Consider the following 17,509-nt stretch of genomic DNA (forward strand, 5'->3'; position numbering starts at 1 on the left):
AAAAAGGCAAGTAAACCTAAAATGTAGATCTTTGTAAAGTAAATCAATCTGAAAACATTTTAAAGAACTGATCAATTTAATGAGAAAAAAATAAAATATTTATGTCATTAACTAGAAGGTATTATTATCCACAACTTCATGTAAATAAATCTCACAATTTGTGTGAAATATAAAACTATTTTAAAATTACCTCTTATAATAATCAAAAGAAAAAATATAGTAATAATTGACAATATAGGTCTGTTAAATTATTAAGTATCTTATTAAAATCTCTCTCACACACACATGTACACACACACGCATACACACACCCAGGAATAGATGACTTTACCATTGAATTTTCTGAAATATTTGAAAGTATAAGACCAGGTTGTCCAAACTTTCAGAAAACAGAAAGAGGGATCATTTTATCATTGACTTCAACACCTCACCAAGATATCATCCTAGAAGAAATTTACAAAACCTGTCTTATGTTAACATGGATTCAATACTCCCAGATAAATATTAAACAAATTATATCAAATTATATATGTCACGTGTGCATCCCTGACACATTGAGGCATTATAGACCTACTACTCTTTCACATTTATAGATCAAGCAATTTTAATCATAATATTAAATGAAGAAAAATCACATCATCATCTTGGTAGATGCAATTTTAACACTCATTTAGGTTAAAATTTTTTTGCAAAATACAACCTAGAACTTCCTTAATCTAAGAAATACAATTTTAAATCCTTATTCTAAATATCATACATCAATGAAATATTAAAACATTCCCACTGAGGTCTGTTACAAGAAAAGGACTCTTGAAATTACTAGAATTTTTATTTAAGCATTAAAATGCATGTATTACTCATATAACACACAGTTAGTTGAGAGATCTACTGAGGGCCAACATGGATATACAAGAAGATTTTGGGCGTCCCTTTATGTCCTTAATTTTCCTCCTTTCCAGGCACTCTGGAAGCCCTGGATTCCACCTTTTGAGTCAGCTCTAGTGAGGTCTGACTTTCTGCCTCCCCAACTCCATGCTATACGGACCAGAGACTGTTGCAGATTAAAAGTAAATATATTCAAATCTTGCACAATGTAGTTCTCAATTTTTATGAGTTGATTCCTTTCTAGATTAAAAAAATGGACACTTTCACAGCCTAAAGTATGTTTAATGTGTTTCTAGAGTTCAAAAGAGTTATTCTAAATTAATGGTGAATTTCTTTCTTTTATTAACAAAAGCAAATTTGTACCAACTATACAAAAACAGTGATTAGTGGGCTATGTAAAAATAATATTTTTTATAAAAATGATATCATTAAGAAAATGAAAAAAATAAGTTTCTGAGTGGAAAAAATATTCTCAATTTCTACATCTAAGAAATGTTTGTATCTTGATATATAGAAATTTCTTATTTATTAATAAGGAAAAGCTAGAAAGACCAACAGAAAATGGACAAAACATCGCCCAAAGGAGAATATATAAGTGACCTAACCATATAAAAGAAAGTGATAAATTTTCATCATTGTTGGGAAAATGCAAATGAAAAGTACATTAAAGTGCCATTATATACTCACCATAATTGATAAAATTAAAGAAAAATAAAATAGTAAATGTTGGTAAGAACAAGGAACATCAGAATGAATGGCTTTTGGTACAATGTCTTTGGCGATATCCACTGAATTTGAACATCTGCATACCCTATTAGACAGCAGTTCCACTTGTACATTTATACTAAGTAGGAATGTACCTAACTTCCTCCAAAAGTATTTGTGTTAGGACACTCAAAACAACTCTATGCTTACTATCCTCCAACTGAGAGGACTAACAGGCCACCAATTACATAATGTGTAGATAAATTATGATGTGCGGGGGTCTGCAATACTGATTATGCCCAAAGCAGGTTGTAAGCAGTGCAGGCTGTGCAGAGCCCACAACTGGCTTGTTTATAGAAGTGAGTCCAGCTGAAGTCTACATGCTGAGGTCTGAGTAACTCCTACCCAAATTCCATTCCCACAACTAAAACATTCTTAACTAGAAGGACAATGTTCTAATTACAACCATATATTTTGTCTATTCTGTTCCTAATTTGAGAATGCTTTGTCTTGTCCTTTATGAGCCTTGTTTACATTGATTTCCATAGAACCTGCATGATTGAGCATCCGTACACATAGTCCCGCCCTCCTAAGTAGCTCACACAAACCCCAGTTGATTACTAATAAAAATCAGTGGCTTGCACAGACCAGTGCCTTTGTCGGCTGCACCAGCATTGGTGATCCTAGCTCCCCACTTTCTATCTCTTAGTTCTGTCTCTTTGGGGATTTTTCCCCTCAGGCTTCCATTGTACACTGAGCAGGAGACTGGAGCCTACTGCACAGGTTTCCAATAACATTTCAGGGGTTCCCAGTAATGATTTATTCACCCAACAACATTCTATGCAAAATAATATTGAATAAACTAATTGCACACAGCAATATCTCTAAGTCTCACAAATATATTAAGTAAAATAAATAAGTCGCCAAGGAAAATATGATATATTGTTCTGTTTATATCAAGTTAAAAGATTAATCAATGCTTTTAGTAAGATGTTGTTTTAGGGGTGTGGTTGATGCTTTCTGGTTGTGACATGGGTGTATTTCTTTTGTACAAATTAATTTTGTTGTATATGATAAGTAAATATTTGTTAAATATCAAAAATGTTTTCAAAATATTTTAAAACTGTATGTATCTCCAACTAAAACTCTAGTACTTTCCTGTGACAGACAGGAAAGAAGTAGTGCATTTTACAGATAAACAAAATCTGAGATTCAGTAAAGTTTAATATATATCACTGACTCAGAATATCAACCTCCTCTGTGGATTGTTTGTATTTTATGTATAAATATATTCTTGGATTTTTTTGAATGATACAAAATCTACCACAATATTTCATAAGGTTTCATTTCTGGCCTACTTACTTGATAAATGCTTGTCCCAAAATAAGAATTAAATATTGTAATATTTTTCTAATAAAACCAAAACTATGGAGAATGGACAGTGTTTGTAACGATTAGTATTTTTCTTACCCCTTTTTCAAAATGCCTGTCACATCTGTATCAGAATTTTCATTATTGAAGTCTTCAAAATCTGTGTATCTTTTAAGCATTAGGAGAGGCCATTCCAAACAGGCCTTTCTATTATTTTCCCCTTTATAAGTCCGCTGCCCTTCCCCCTCCCTCAAAAGACTCCAAACCCTTCAGGCCTTAAATCATGTCACTATCATTCTTGCTAAGGGGAACCAGAGCACACTCCCTTGGGGTCCTATTAACACCTGCTACTTAATCAGCCAGAGGGGCTCCTGGTGACTGATACCACACAGCCCTGTCCATCTGGCCCTCCCTCCCCAGAGGTTGTATCCCCATCCCAGCTCGGGAGGGAGTCTCGCAGAGACTGGGCAACCCAGAGAGTCCACGAAATCCAACCAATTGTTCAAAAGCTGGAATTTATTAGTAGTACATTCCCAGTTATAAATTTGCAAACCAAGAACTTGCAGCTGTGGAATGTATTAGCTGCAGATCTGTAATTTTTTCAGCTTTCAGATTCATAAATATTTTAGGTATTGTACAAATACAGCAGCAAATAGTAACAGAGACCTCCCTGGATAGAAGGCTGCTACTGATAACATGTATGTAGCTAAGCGCAGGGGGTCCTTACATTCTGAACGAGGAATAAGTTTAGCAGTGTAGCCATCTCTAATTTAGACTGTTTTCTTAATCTGCTGCCAGGGGACCATGCTGGGTGATTCACAGTAATGAACTCCACCTGGATGCTCTGTAAATCTGAGCAGAACTCAGAGCAGCCTACTAACTGTTGCTGCCACAGATCTGGTTGAGCGAGCTCTAATTTGATCATTAAGTGACCATCCCACCAAGGAACCAGGAGAAATGCTTAGAGACTGCCACTCCAGGATAGTGCAAGAAAAACTGTTTATTTGATTAAGGTTATTGGGAGATTTAAAAAAAAAAAAAAAGCTTCTTTGAAACAAAACTGAAACATCTGTGGAACAATAAAAGCTAATATTATACAAGCTAATATTACATATTAATCTTGATCCAGTGAATCATAGCATTACTTAAATGGGATCAATATTTTTAAGAGAAAAGAGTAATATGAATTTTCATAACGGACAAGTGCTGTTTACTAAAATTGTCTTAACACCCTTATAAAATCGATCGCAGTTAACTTGCCTACTATAACTATAATACTGGAGCATCTGGCCTTATATGAATAGTAAACTAAATTATGTATTATAATGTATTGCAAAATAAAATATATCTAGTGAATACTGTTTTCACAGACGCAGAATGCATATATCATTGTTGCATAATGGCAATTATGAAATGCTATCTATATTTTGGTAAGCAAAAGTTGAGCTCTGTCTCTCAAAATTACTTTTTGCTTGTGCCTAAAAATGGTTTACCTTGTCATGTAATTTGAGAACAGGGGATAGCCACTGCTCCTCTTGCTTCTGCTGCTTTTGCAAGGTCCTTGGGAATCGATAGAGAACAAATGTGATCACAAAGAGTCCATTGGTTGATTCGCCTGTTCTTTATCATCACAATTAATTCTCTTTCCCTTCTGGTTACAGAATTTTTGTTCAGTGGCTGGACATTTGCTGCTTTTTCTTGAGTGTTCTCCCCAATCTGTCAATGGAACAGCTATACACACGTTTCTCAGGAAAAGTCCTCTCCTTATTTGCAGTGCTTATGCTTTTAGCAATCAGTTGGGACACTTGCTAGATTTATCAACCAGATTTTCTGCAAAACAAGCCAATACAGAATTCATTTATACATTCATGAATTTATTCATTCATTTTTGCTACAACAAAGTTTTGGTTGAAATTCATTTGTATCTTGATAATATTCTTCCCTGTGCTTAGATAAATTATGTTCAATTCTACTAAAAATGGCCATTGGAAGCCCTTAATGATGTAATGCTACATAGTAAATTAACATTCCTATGGTTATTTATTTTGTGAATTGGGATTTTTTTAAATACATGAAGTGATCGCTAAAAGTTCTAGCCACTGCCTTTTGATTCATTTTACAAAGTAATTAAGATTAATTTCAGTTAATGTTATTTTATAGTCGACCAACTACAGAATTGGCTGTCTCGAGGGAAATGCATCCTTGTCACAGCAGGTATATTGGGAAAGGCTGGAGGTCCCCTCAGAGAAGGATCTTGTCATGAGATTCTCATCATTACATGGGAGTCTGCTAGGATGATCTTTCATGTTTCTTTCAACACAGAGGTTTTGTGTTCAGAAGATCATCATTTGTACAGATCTGAAAATTCTAGGCACCACCAGATGAAAATAATGAAAGGAAATAATGAACAAATATATTCTGCTTTTAAAGCTTTAAGTATTTGAGAGACTTGGGTCAAGAGAAATTAAAGTAATATAAAAATAATAAGAATAATATGTCAACAAAATGAATAGTACATTTCCACCCTAATATGCAAGTGCTAAATAATTTTTTGAAAAGGTAACTAATAAATAAAGTTCCTACTAGAATGTTTATTTTGAGATCAACCACAGGAATGGAATATTTACTTCTAATTGGAAAAGAATTTGGTTCCTCAACCTTTCCAATTTTAATTACTTCTTTGTTTGCAGACACTGATATCAGAAGCTATCACCCAGCAGTCTTGCCCAACTCAGTACGTGGCAACTCCAAATTCTTTGTATATAAAACTTACCTCTCTCACGCTATACTAAAATCAAAGTTAAAGTACATCAAAAAGCTAGATATAAAAAGAAAAACTTTGAAACAGCAGGAAGATAACATAGGGAAAACACTTGAAGCCACAGACACAAGCAAGGATGTCCTGAACAACATTCCAGTAGTGCAAGAAATAATATCAAGAACCAACATGAGATTACGACTAACTAAAAATCTTCACAGCAAGGAAAAAATCATCCGAGAAAAGAGATAATTTACAAAATAGGAAGAAAAATTGGCTGCTAACCTGTTAAAGAGCTCATATCTAGAATATTAAAGGTATGATCAAAAATAGAAAGAATATTTAATTTTTAAAATCTATTACAATAAAAGACACATTGCTATTAATTCTCCTCAAAATACTCAACCTCACTTCAAACACACTTAGCCCATCATTCTTGCCTCTTTCCAAAGCAGTTCTGAAAGTCCTTATTTTGTGAGTGTCTTGCTTGTGCTGTCATGGTTGGATTTGAAATAATTAATTTTCATAGTTATTTTGACTTGAAGGAAGAACCAGAAGTTGCATGGTGCCAGGTCTGATGAAAGGAGTGGATGAGGACTCACCTTAAAGTTATTAGGGTGTGAGATCAGTGTATTCAAAGCAAAGGGGCCACTTTAAGGGGGATTAATGGTAATGTGGCTTTTATTGTAATATTTCATTATTTAAAATTTCCCTGTGTGTTTTGATCACAGGTCCTATAAAGAACTCAAAAAATTAACCACTCCAAAACAAATAACTCAGTCATAACCAATAAGTATATGAAAAGTGTTCATAAACTTTAAATATTGGGGAATTTCAAGTCAAAACAACTCTGAGATTCTGTCTTATCCTAGTCAGAATGGAAAAGGAATGCTACTACTTGTTAGTAGGAATGTAAACCAGTACAGCCACTACCAAAATCAGTATAGAGATTCCTCAAAAGGTTAAAAATAGAAATATGTCTCCTGGATGTATTTTCAAAAGAATTAAAGTAATTATGCTATAGTGATATTTGCATATCCACATTTATAGCACTGCTATTCATAACAGCTAAGACCTTGAAACAGCCTAGATATCCTTTGATCGATAAAGGAATAAAGAAAATGTGGTATACATACAAAATGGAATACTATTCAGCCATAAAAAATAAAATCATAAAACTTGCAGGATACTTGATGGATCTTGAGACTATGATGTTAAGTGAAATAAGTTACGCACAAAGTTAAATATCAAATAGTTTCTTTTATATTAAAATCCTAAAGCATAAATAAATTGAATATTTTAAAAAGGAGAGATGGTAGAAAATAAGGAGGCAGACTCTGAAATTGGTGAAAGGGATGAGAAGGGGATAGAAAGAAGGGATGGAAGTAAATGGATTGAAAATGATAAAGATAAGATATATACACACACTATTTCCCCAAAGCAAATGTAACCCTTATATATCACAAACATGTACTAAAAAATAACATTTACCTACATTGTAATCATTTTAAATTTACAGTGTAAATAGATGAATTTAACATACTTGACAACTTTAAAATTCCTTTCTCAACAATTAAATTAATAAGAAAAATATAAGTATATAAATGATTTGAAAACTCAAACGTCATGAGTCAAAGTATTAAATGCTTTTTTCAATTACAGTAACATTCTCTTTTCAAGTTCATGTGGAGCACTTACAAAGATAGTCCATATATGAACATAAAACAAATCTCAGCAAAATTCAAAGCTTTGAATGCATAAAGAGTATGCTCTCTGACTTCAGAAAATTGAATTAGAAACAAATAATAAAAATATAGAAATTCTCAAATATTTAAAGATTAAATAATACAATTCTAGATAATCCATAAGTCATGGATATAATCCACAAGAAAAATTGGGACAAATCTTTACGAACTGACATGAAAAATGTAATGCATAAAAAGTTTGAAATGGTCTCAGTAAATCTTTAAAAGTTGCCACTTTACTGTTTTTATTACAATAAAGTTTTTAAACCTTCTCTTAAAAATTCTATTATAAAAGACCAAAATGAACCAAAGGTAAATAAAAAGAATAAATATGTAAGTGAAGACCAAATATTGGAATATCATTTCTATTATAAAAGCAACAAAGAAAATTGTATAGAAAATTGATGTTTAAAAAAATTTAATAAAAAGTGCAATGTCTGCCTTGCAAGACTGAGTACATAGAAGGGTAGGATAAAAGCCTGATATTAAGAAGAAAAATGGCATAATTCCATAGATTCTGCAGTCATTTATGGATTATTGAAAGAATATGTTAAACAATTTTATGCCAACACAAAATCTTAAAAAATACAGTCAGTTTTTTAACTATTAAAGAATAAGATCAAGGGATATGTAAAAAAAAAAAATCACATATCAATATTCCAGTTGGTTAAATGTAGAAGTCCCCTGCCAAGAAGCCTCAGGCATCTTACCTATTTCATAAGAATTTCTCACTAAGTAACTTCCTCAGTCTGTTTCCTGTTTACAGAAACATGAGAACACAAAGGAAGTTTTCACCCAGCTATTTCCATGAATCTCGCAAAACCAACAGCAAAGCTAGCTCACCAACACACAAATTATAAATCACTGTTCTTTTAAATCATCCTATTTTTTAGAACTTTCTCTTTTCTATGTTTTATTGTGCAGATTAATAGGATCTACTGTGACATTTCCACATAGCATTATCGTGAATTGTTAATTTATAACCTAACTTCATATCCACCATCGCCACACCATTCCCAGTCCCTAGTAGCAGATCCTCTTCTACTCTCGGGTCAACTTTTTTCTTAGTTTGCTCTTTGTTTTTTTGGCCGTTCTCCAGCAAATCACTGTTTACTACAAATTCCAGAGAAGAACCATAAAAGGATACTTACAATAAAAATAACCACATATAGATTGGACTCGAATCACCAGATAGTTACTAAATAAATGCTCCATAGAAAGGCAGCTAATCTTTTTCTCTTAGTTCATTTTGTTAGTACATTTTAGATATACATTATGATCACATTCATCACAGGAAATTTGCACCTGTACATGATGTAACTTGATTCTTCTTTTTTTCCCAGTCCTCTTCCCTCCTTTCAACCTCCCTTCTCCTCATTCGTGAAAGTTTTCTTTCCTTTTTTTCCTTCTATTTTTTTCCTTTTGCCTTCCTTTCTTTCTTAGTTTCCTCTTAAGAAAGAAAACCTAAAGTACTTGTCTTCATGTGCCTGGTTTATTTCACTTAACAAGATGTACTTCACTTTCACACATTTCGCTGTAAATGATAAGATTTCATTCTTTTTTCTGTCTTACACACACACATGTGCACAGAGCCCCTTACACTAATTTTCATGCATTATCTACTATGACTACTAGAGAAATAAACAAGGACATACAATATCTATTATGTGTACCAATTTCATTTTCTTTAGATATATACATTTACTCAAGGGTGAGATACCAGGATAATATTTCTATTATAGTTCAATAATAGTTCTATTTTTTGTGTGTGTGGTGAAATTCTCTTCAGTCTTCCATAATGGCTACCTTAATCTAGCTTTCCATAAACAGTATATAAGTGATCTTCTTTCAACATATCCTTGCCAGCATTTTATTATTATTATTATTATTATTATTAGTGTCATTTTAGCTGAAATGAGATTGTATTTCATTGTGATTTTGATTTTTATTCCCCTGACAGCTAATGATAATTTAATATTTTTTCATGTTTATTGACTATTTACATTTCTCCTTTTGAGAAGCGTCCATTCAGATAATTTGCTCATTCTAATAATATTAGTTGGTTTTTGTTATTAAAGATTTTTATGTTCTTTATGAATTCTGCCAATTAGCCTCTGTTAGATGAATAGTTGACAAATATTTTCTTTCATTCTTGAGTGTGTCTCTTCACTCTGTTGGTTGTTTCTCTTGTTGTGTGTAGTTTTGTTAATTTTATGTCATTCCATTTGTTACTTTTAAAAAATTTGTCTTATGCTTTTGGACTTTTATTCAAAAAACTATTATATATACCAATATCCTGAACTGTTTCCTCTAGCATCTTCAGAGTTTCAGGTCTTTGATCAGTTTTGGTTTGTTGTTTGTACAGAGTGAGAGGTGGAGAGGTAAAGTTTCAATCTTCTGCATGCAGACAGCCAGTTTTCCCAGCACCGTATATTAAAGAGGCTGTTCTTTCTCCAAAGCGTTTTTGACAGCTTTCTCTAGAATCAGTTGACTCTAGGTAAGTGGGTTTATTTCTGGGTCTTTCTTTCTATTCCATTGGTCATCTGTCTCTTTTTATGCTGGTACTGTGCTGTTTTGTGTTTCCAGGGATCTCTAGTATTTCTAGAACTAAATTACTGTGATGTCTCCAGTTTTGCTTTTTTTGATCAAGAATGCATTGGCTTCATGGGAATTTTTGTGTTTCCAAAATTATAGTTTTGCTTTTTCTAGTTCTGTGAAGAATGCCATCGTAATTTTGATGGAGATTGGATTGAATCTATAGACCATATTGGGCAGCATTGCTATTTTAACAATATTAATTCTTCCAATTCATGAACATAAGTCTTTCCAAATTCTACTGTCTTTTTTAATTTCTCTCTTCAGTACTTTCTAATTTTTTATTGTAGAAGCCATTTGCTTCTTTAGGTAAGTTCATTCCCAGGTACTGTGTGTGTCTGTGTGTGTGTCTATTGTGATTTCTTTCTCAGCAAATTAATTATTTTGCATAGAAAAGATATTAATTTTGGAATAATTCCTATGCAGCAGCAAATAGTAGATACAAGAGAAGGATGAAATTAAACTTCTTCCCAGCAGTTGACATGACTCTGGAAATTTGAGTATCTACATAGCTGCTACCAGAACTATGACTTAAGGCTATTTAACATATAAAATAAATCAATATACAAAAGTACATTTTGCTTATATGTTTATTGAAATTAAAATTAAATATGTAACACTATTTCTAGAGACGTAAAATTACAAAATTATTATAATAAATCCAACAAAAGATATGAAAGTCTTGTATGTTAAAAAAATATAAAACAATGTTAAGAAAAAATTTAAGTCTCAAATGAATGGAAAAGAATACTGTGTTTATAAGATCTGAAGTCATGAAAAATTTTATGATCATATCCCGAAGATTTTTTGAAGAAATTATGAACTAATTCTAAAGTTTTTAAGGAATTCTACAGGATCTACAATGGCCACAAAATCTTTTGAGACGAACCAAGTTAGATGACTTATATCATGAGACTTTGATAAGTATGATAAAATTATAATAAATGAGATAGTAAGATTTTAACATAGGTTATTGTACCCTAATAGAAAATCCAGGTATAAGACCCACACATAAATGGTAAATAGATCTCTGAAAAATCTCAAAATTATTTCACTGAAGGAAAAATTGTCTTTTTAAAGAACCATTAATGGAATTATTTTATATTCATATGAAAACAAAACATACAATTTGGTCCATATTTCATGCACTAAAAAGTTGTGTATAATGGATCATAGACCTAAATATCATACCTAAGACTATAAGAGGAGAGTAGAGTAGAAATTATCTTTCATCTTAGGCCAAGCCTAATTTACCTGCTTTGATATTAGAATCAGGATATATAAAATACATAATTGATGTTTTAGACTACCAAAATTAAGAACTTTTGCTCTCTCAAGTACTCTCAAAAAACAACGTGCCACATGGTAGAAGAAAGTATTAAATATCTGTTAATTGTGATCAGAATATACACAGAACAACAAAAATTCAATAGAACAAGCATATCAACCAAATTGAAAAAATAATTTAAAAGATTGGATAGATTCTTCACTAAAGAAGATATATTAATGACAAGTACATATATTAAAAAATGTTTATCATTAGTTTCTAGGTTAATGCAAATTAAAACCATTATATAATACAACTACACACTTATTAGAATGTCTAAAATTAAAAACGCCAATCCTATCCAGTGTTGGTAAGGATTTGGAAAAACTGGAATGCTCATTCACTGCTGAACAGAATATAAGTAGTAAAATCATTCTAGATAACAGGTTAAGTACTTCTTAAAAGTTAAAGTATATGTCAATTAACTCTATGTAGCCATTCCATAATGTATGCACATTTCAAAACATCGTATTCTATTTTATAAAAATTTTATTTATAAATAAAAATTAAAATTTATGAATTTAAAATTTTATTTTTCAATAAAATAATCTAAAACCTAAGTGTACATTCACCATATAAGCTAATCATTCTATTTCTTGTTATTTACCCGATACAAGTTAAAATGAACGTCCTTACAAGACTTGTGCACAAATGTATATAGGTCCATTATTTGAAATAACCATAAACTAGAAGCAGCCCAGATGTCTGTCAGCAAAAGAATGGATACACAAACTGTGGTATTATCTGTGAAGTAAAACAATATGTAGTAATAAACATAAGCAAATACTGATAAACTATACTGATGGATCACATAAATATGGTAAAAAATCAGCTACCAAAAATTTTGTTTTATGTTTTCATTTGCATGAAATCCAAGAATAGATAATAACTATCTACAGTGACAGAAACCTGAATACTAGTTACCTGCACAATAACAAGGAGCTGGTCTCTCTCGTATAAGGTGCAAGGGACCTTTCTGGAGTATGAAAAACCCTGTGAATTTTGCAGGAAGAGTCTATCCAATTTTACTGGACATAATTCTTCTCATTAAAAGAAAAAAAAAGAATTATATAATAATAAAATGTTTCAAAAAATGGAAAACAAATAAAATATCGTCCTAAGCAAAGAATTAAAAGGCAGTGATGGAGAAAAGTTAAAAAGACTAGAAAATTACAATTTCTATCCAGGAGGTCTCATGCCTCAAGAACAGGAGTTTGGGGGAAAAGAATCAATAGAATGAAGGGAAAATCATGATCAAACAAAGGAAAAACATATAGCATATCTTATTTGAACAGAAAATGTTTTAAGTGCAGAAGTTCTAAAGCCAGATTTCCAAGCTTAAATTCAATCAACCATTATCCCAAATTCCATTACATTTCTCAGTCTCCATGTGCTTATGCCATCTCTAAAACTGAGGAAATTCTCTTCTTTCAGGGGGAACTTAGAAATTGCAGTGATACACATTCAAACTCAGGAAATAGGGAAATATTTAGAAATACTTATTAGAGGTCATATGCAACAGACAAATATAGTGTGCTGGAATGCCATAAAGAAGTTCTGATTCCTTTGCATATTTTCCAAATTTATTATTCAGTTTTAAGAAATTTCTAGACCTCTCTAATAAAAGGTACTTAGTTCTATGAAAGAAGACATTAAATGATATTTGCCATCAGAGATTACCTAGCAGAACTATAAATCACATGTCACTTAGTGATGTGTCTCTAGCTACTTAGTTACCATGGTAGACTTGGGTAGTGATTAGATGATTTATGAGATACAGGGAAAGAGAACCCCTCAAGGGGAATATTCACAGGAACCAAAATATTTAAACATAGAAAAAGTGTTTTACTTTCTTTAATATCAATTCAGATCTACATAAGGGGAAATATATGGTAGTTGACTGAAGTATATTTCTATGGAGTTAAAGAGAAAAAATAAAATTAAGATGATTCTAAAAAGATGCTAAACAATAAAAATCTTTACAGCCACAGCACTATAAAAACAGGGTAGAGACTACAGAAAATTAAAAAAAAAATTACATTAAGTTAAGCATGGGTTTTTAGTTATTTAAATTCAAGTTTCATAATTTATTAAAGTTTTATCTGTGCAATATTGTTTAACTTCTCTTCAAGTCATTTTATAACTTGTAATTTATTATTTGTCATAGATTAAAGTATCTATTTCATAAGGCTGTTCTGAAAATTATAGAAGTTATCAAACATAAAATAACTCAAAACTATCCTTATTACACAGAATCACCCAGTTTGAATTTATAGCTCTCATTGTCCTCTGGAAGCAGAGTAAATCATCTATGAGAATTTTGTTTTTAAAATTGAAATATCTGTCATTTTAGTATGACTTTTCTTATAAGCAGTAGTGCAGGTAGAATGTATTTGGTTTATCTAAAGGAGGTAAATTCACTTTATTAGAACCTCAGAAATCCCTGCAACTAGATAGTAGTCTGAAGAGCAGATCGTTTTTCTATTGCATTCCTTGTTACCACCAGTTAAAAACAGGCAATAAACAAACATTTCTCAAAGCAATACATACAAATACCAACAGCAGTTTCAAAAAGTGCTCACCATCCTTCATTATCAGAAAAATACAAATCGAAAACATAAAGAAGTTTCATTTAATTCCAATAAGAACAGCTGCAATAAAAAAGATAGCAGACAATGTGTCCTGGTGGGGATGTGAACACACTGTTAGTGGGAGTACAAATTGGTACAGCCATTGTGGAAAGCCACATGGATTTTTTTTAATAGAGTAAAAATGCAACGACACATGATTCATTAATTCCACTGCTCAGTATAAATCCAAAGGTGCTGAATTCATTTGGTGTGTCACAGAAATATCTGCACTTCTATGTTTACTACAGGACTGTTCATATTAGCCAAAAAATTAAAACAGTGTAGGTGTCCACCCACTGATAGATGGATAAAGAAAGTGTGTACCTACACAATGGAATAGTATTCAGACATAAAGAAGAACAAAGTCCTGTCATTGTGGGAATTTGAATGGAACTAGAGATTAAGTGAAATAAATCAAGCACTGCAAGGCAAATTCTGAATGATCTCATTCACGTGAAATCTATAAAAGTTAATCTTGGAGAAGAGTAGATTTGGAGAAGAATGGTCATTGCCACAGGCTAGGAAGAAGGTGGGGAGAGATGGAGAAGCGTTGACCCATGGCTACTCAGTCACAGTTGGAGAAAGAAGTTCTGGGGTCCTTTGCCACACTGGGTGACTGCAGACAATGACATGTTTCAAAAACCTAGAGGAAAGGAGTCTGAATTTTTCACTAAAAAGGGAATAACAAATATTTGAGGAGATAGTTATGTTTTAGCTAATTTAAACATTGTCTAATATATTCCTTCCTCTATTGAAACATTATATGCTACCCATGAAATATAAAATAGTTATATTATTAAGTATCAGTTGAAATTAGTCTAAATTTATACTAGAAAAGAAGAAAAACTCTTTTCAGTGAATTTTTAAAATGAAATATCTTTTATGAACATATAAGCCTCAACATAGCCAAGAAGTATAAGAAGATTCAGAAGTTCTCTCTGGTCTACTTGAGAGTGATGGTTTGGTTTTTTAATAAAATGTCTCACATTAGTCCAAACCTATTGGCTGCATCAGTTAATGTAATACAGCCTTAGAAGATAGTATTAGTATTCTTATTTATAGTGAAGGAGAAAATGTCAGATGGCTCTTGGTTTTATGTTTGGCCAGGAGTAGAGGCAAATGTGCTTTTAAAAAGCCAACACATTCATAGATATATAAATAAATAAAAATAATTACATGTATAATTTTAGATGGGAACAAAATTACGGGCTAATGGAGTCCACATATCCTGCTCCAGCCTTTCCCCACGGTGGCACTAGAGTGTGTTTTGACATATCTTAACAGAGCGTCTTCTACAACCTTTGGAACAAAATAGAAGTGAAAGTAAGGCACCACGCCCAGTCCCTTTTCAACAAAGGGACACATATGACCATAGAGGAAAATGGACATCTTTGTTTGGTTTGTCACTTGTAGCTTACTGTTCTCCCTTCACATCCCAACTTGTACAAATGCAGTCCTTCTCCTCCCCAGTCTCTGCCAATCAAGAATATTTGCTGAGACAACTGAGTCCTGAATTTCCCAGTCTTGGAGATCATGAGTCATGAGATAAGTTGTCTGAATTCTGGGGATGAGAGGAAGAAGAAATTAGGATGAACCCCAGCTGATTCTGATTCCTCTTTCTCCTGACTTTTAAAAATTGTATGCTATTCACTCCTAGGAATTTTCCCTTCAATATAAAAATAGTGAATAACTTTATTTTTTTCAGCAAAGTTGAAGATTAGTGATGTTTTGCTTTCCTCAACTCTATTTTAGTTGCTAAAACTTGCATTCCTTAGACATAGCGCAGACATCAAAGAGATTTGAAGAATAGATGACTATTATTTTTTTTACAACATGTGCTATGTTTGCCCATGCCATTGATAGATGAATGGCTTACAGGTGAAATATCCTTTATATAAACAGCTTTGGCTCATAAATGTTTCAGATTTTTTGGATCTTTCTTGATTTGGGAATATTTGCATAAATCAGTTAATATGATATTTTTATAATATTTGCATATATGCTAGCAAAAGGAATGTATTTTAATATAAATAAGTAAAATAATTTAAAGGCAATATGGACAATATTTAGACAAATCAAAATTTATAAATCTGGCATGGAAATGAGTAAAATTTAGGAACTGGTAGATAGACAAGCACTATATTGAGTACTGGCCTGAAGAATTTAAATTCCGTGCTTTGAACTTAGTTACTCCAAGGCTAAAAGTATGTAGTTAACTAACACAACAGTTACTTTCAGATTCGAGAACTAAAAAGCTACCTTTCTGTTTCTATTTTTCCAACATCCACAGATTCTACTGTCTACAGAAGGATGCTAATTTTCTCATTAAGTCTTCTAATTAAAAAAACCATGCAATCAAAATAGAGATATGCATTTACCATATCTAATACAAACAGAATTTATCATGTTAGCGGTTTTATTTGTTCTATATGCAAAAGCTAAGATTTTTGTTTGGTGGGAAGCAGAAAGGTCTTGGGAGGCAAGAAGAGCCTTTAAATTTCTTAGGCAGATTCCAGTAGTAGACACCCATGATTTTGGCTGCTTTGAACCCCTGTCCTAGGTCCCTCACTGCAATTCTGGTGAGGCTGAGCTCTTCAGCTACTACGTACATCACTGGGGTGGGAGGCAGCTGCCCAGGACTGACAATTCAGGTCCTCTGTCCACTCACCACTGGCCATATTTCAGGGATGGACCTGGAGCAGTTAATTTCTTGTGTTTTACTTTGCCATCCAACTATCTCATTGAGTTGATAGGAAATTACATGGCCATATAAATTAAATACTCAAAAATACAGCAAAGCCTGGAATACTTCATGAAGGCCATGTAAATGTTGGCCATTATTATTATTCCTGAGTTTATGAAATTTGAATATCCTGCTTTACCAGTATTCCATCCCCTTGGATCAACATAGAAGGACCTTTCCATAACCAGATTCCCAGTCAGGAGAGTCAATTACTTTCCCCTTATGCATATTGAAACATGGTACAGTTTCTCTCATGAAACTAAAAATGTCTCAACTCTCCAGGCACACGATTAATGAATTTTTCTTTTGTGTTATGGTCCAACAATGTTGCATAAGCATTTTGTTTCTGAATAATACTGATATTTTTTAAATTTTAGAATATATAGTACAGTATTACCCAGGCATATATATACATTCATGTAAATAAAATGTATATTATATATAATTGAGCATTTAAAAACTAGTTATTTTTCTTCTATTGTTGCACTGTATAACAAGAGAAATGTGCCACATCAAGCTAATCAATAGTTTAATATTCTTTGTATCATCGAGTAAAAACTAAATTAAGATATATGTCTTTGAACAATTTTGAAGATAACACTAAAAATGAAAAAATAAACATTACACAACTAGAGTGATGGCGTTCGGTGCTAACGTTTTCCTTTCAAATTAATTTTACCTGACTATCCTTTTGTTAGGATTAGCAAGAGTCAGAGAGAAAAGCATTGATTTGTGGATATTTCCACTTTT

The sequence above is a fragment of the Heterocephalus glaber genome, unplaced genomic scaffold (genome assembly GCF_053883595.1).
Source record: "Heterocephalus glaber isolate CG9 unplaced genomic scaffold, H.glaber_assembly_v1.0 deba00001465, whole genome shotgun sequence".
Classification (NCBI taxonomy): Eukaryota; Metazoa; Chordata; class Mammalia; order Rodentia; family Bathyergidae; genus Heterocephalus; species Heterocephalus glaber.